This window comes from Microtus ochrogaster, unplaced genomic scaffold (assembly GCF_000317375.1).
Source record: "Microtus ochrogaster isolate Prairie Vole_2 unplaced genomic scaffold, MicOch1.0 UNK71, whole genome shotgun sequence".
In the NCBI taxonomy this organism is placed as follows: domain Eukaryota; kingdom Metazoa; phylum Chordata; class Mammalia; order Rodentia; family Cricetidae; genus Microtus; species Microtus ochrogaster.
This window is the reverse complement of record NW_004949169.1, coordinates 1,990,840-1,993,506: the sequence shown is the minus strand read 5'-3', so window position 1 is coordinate 1,993,506 and position 2,667 is coordinate 1,990,840. Positions and strand designations below refer to the sequence as shown.

Below are 2,667 nucleotides of genomic sequence, written 5' to 3'. Positions count from 1 at the left end.
GTTTGATTGACCTGTCCATTGGTGAAAGAGGATTGTTGAAGTCTCCTACTATTAGTGTGTGTGGTTTGATGGCTGCCTTGAGTTTTAGTAATGTTTCTTTTACGTATGTTGCAGGGATCCAGACAGGACCGCCATTGCAAGATGGCACCACATCCTGTCTTGCCGGTTATACTCCATATTTGGCTATGCCTTTGAGAGCTGCCTGTCCCCCGCTTTCCACATGTGCTATGGATAAGGGTCCCTGGGCCTATATCGATGCAGTGTGGTGTCAGCTGATGATGGCAGCCAATCATAGGGTGACCCATGTGCTAATTTCCTTTATAAGCAGCCGCCATTGTGCCCCCACTCTCTCTCTAGCATCTATTTCTCGTCTCTCTCTCTACTGCTCTCTCGTTTCCTGCCCCCCTTCGCTTTATGCTCTCCCTCAACCAAATGCACTCCAGTAAAGCAAGATCTGAGAAGAATACTCGTGTGTGGTGGGTGTTTCTTCCTCGCCGGTCAAGAAGCCCGCCGCAAGTGGTGCCAAAACCCGGGATCTTCGGTAGAAGCCCCCCGCAAGTGGTGCTGAAACCCGGGATCTTCGGTAGAAGCCCCCCTCAAGTGGTGCCGAAACCCGGGATCTTTGGTAGAAGCCCCCCGCAGTATGTGGGTGCTTTTATATTAGGGGCATAGATATTCAGGATTGAGACTTCATCCTGATGAATTGTTCCTGTTATGAGTATAAAATGTCCCTCTCCATCTCTTCTGATTGATTTAAGTTTGAAGTCAACTTTGTTGGAAATTAGTATGGCCACACCTGCTTGTTTCTTAGGTCCATTTGCTTGATAAGCCTTTTCCCAGCCCTTTACTCTGAGTAGGTGCCTGTCTTTGTGGTTGAGGTGTGTTTCTTGTAAACAGCAGAACGTTGGATCCTGTTTTCTTATCCAATCTCTTAGCCTGTGCCTTTTTATAGGTGAGTTGAGCCCATTGACATTAAGTGATATTAATGACCAATGGTTGTTAACTCCAGTCACTTTTTTAGTAGTAGAGTTTGTGTGTTTCCCTTCTTTGAGTTGTGCTGGTGAAGGGTCTCTAGATGTTTGAGTTATTGTGGTTATTGTTGGACTTGTTGGTTTGTGAATTTCCTTCTGTTACTTTCTGTAAGGCTGGATTTGTGGCTGCGTATTGTTTAAATTTGTTTTTATCCTGGAAAATTTTGTTTTCTCCATTTATCGTGAACGAAAGCTTGGCTGGGTATAGTAGTCTGGGCTTGCATCCATGGTCTCTTAGTTTCTGCAGTACATCTATCCAGGACCTTCTGGCTTTCATGGTTTCCTTAGAGAAGTCAGGTTTAAGTCTGATAGGTTTACGTTTATAAGTAACTTGACCTTTTTCTTTTGTGGCTCTTAATATTCTTTCTTTATAAATATATGGAACGCTTCATGAATTTGCGTGTCATCCTTGCGCAGGGGCTATGCTAATCTTCTCTGTATCATTCCAATTTTAGTATATGTGCTGCTGAAGCGAGCACTGGCTGGTTCACTTTTATGATGTTCAGGTTGAACTCCAATATCTATCTCTGAGTTTTTATTAATCTTGCTTTATAGATGCTCATTTATCATTGGATCATTTATTCATTTGTTAAAATCTGCATTATAAAAGTAGATAAATATCACTTGCCATGTGAAAGGTGGTTAATCTTTATTTTCAGTTTACCCGGACTTAACCACACATAGAATTCAAACCTCTGGTCAGGTCTTTGTGTTCATAATAACTAAAGAGAGTATACCTACTCTAAATTTAAGTAGCACCATCCCTTGACCTTCAATCATAGACATATTTTGAATGGAAAAAAATAGAAAGTTAACTAAAAACCAGCATCTCTACTCACCCTGTGCTTCCCGCCTATATGTGGAATGTGAATGACTACCATACACTCTCAAACATACTGAATTGCATCCTCTCAAGTCCCAAAGTAGAAAAAAAATTTTTTCATTACATTAGTTTGTTTTTGGCTTCTTGATAAGACATAGAATAATATTTCCTGGCTAGTATTTGCAGGAAGATTTGGATGAAAATAAAATAGGGAAATTATGATCAAAATATATTGAATATAATAAATTAAAGAGAACATAGTAAATAATTTCTCTGAGAAAAATTCTGGGAAAACCTTAACAGAAAATATTTGCTAAGTGCTTGTGGGCCTAAAACTACATATATTAAGATCTTTTCCATTTTTATTTAAATTATTTTTCATTTTATATTCCAACCCTAGTCCCTCTTGTTTCTGCCTCCAACTCCCCACTCATCCAATGACCCTCCCACTACTCAGAGGAAGTTAGGTCTTCCATGAGTGGTCAATGAAGTCTGACATACCTTATTGAGCCAGGATCAAGCCTCCCCTCTATATGAAGGGCTGACCAAAGTATCCCAGCATAGGAAATGAGCTCTGAAAAGCCAGATCATGCACCCAGGATAAGTTCTGGTCCTATTGCCATCCACCCCCAACAGATCAAGCCACGTATTCAAAGAGCATAGTTTAGTCCCATGCAGGGTCTCCAGCTGTCAGTCTAGAGTCTGTGAGCTCCAACTAGTTTTGGTCAGCTGTCTCTAGTTTTCCCAATCATGATCTTGATTCCCTTGCTCATATGATACTTCCTCCCTCTCTTCAACTGGATTTCAGGAGAT

General features: G+C 40.9%; 1 non-coding gene across 1 annotated transcript; it reads right to left on the bottom strand.

The window, feature by feature from the left end:
- Positions 1–1,403: 1,403 nt before the first annotated feature.
- On the bottom strand, positions 1,404–1,510 carry LOC113455645. Its single transcript, XR_003376645.1, has one exon. It is a non-coding gene; the product is annotated as a U6 spliceosomal RNA (small nuclear RNA).
- Between the last annotated feature and the right edge of the window lie 1,157 nt (positions 1,511–2,667).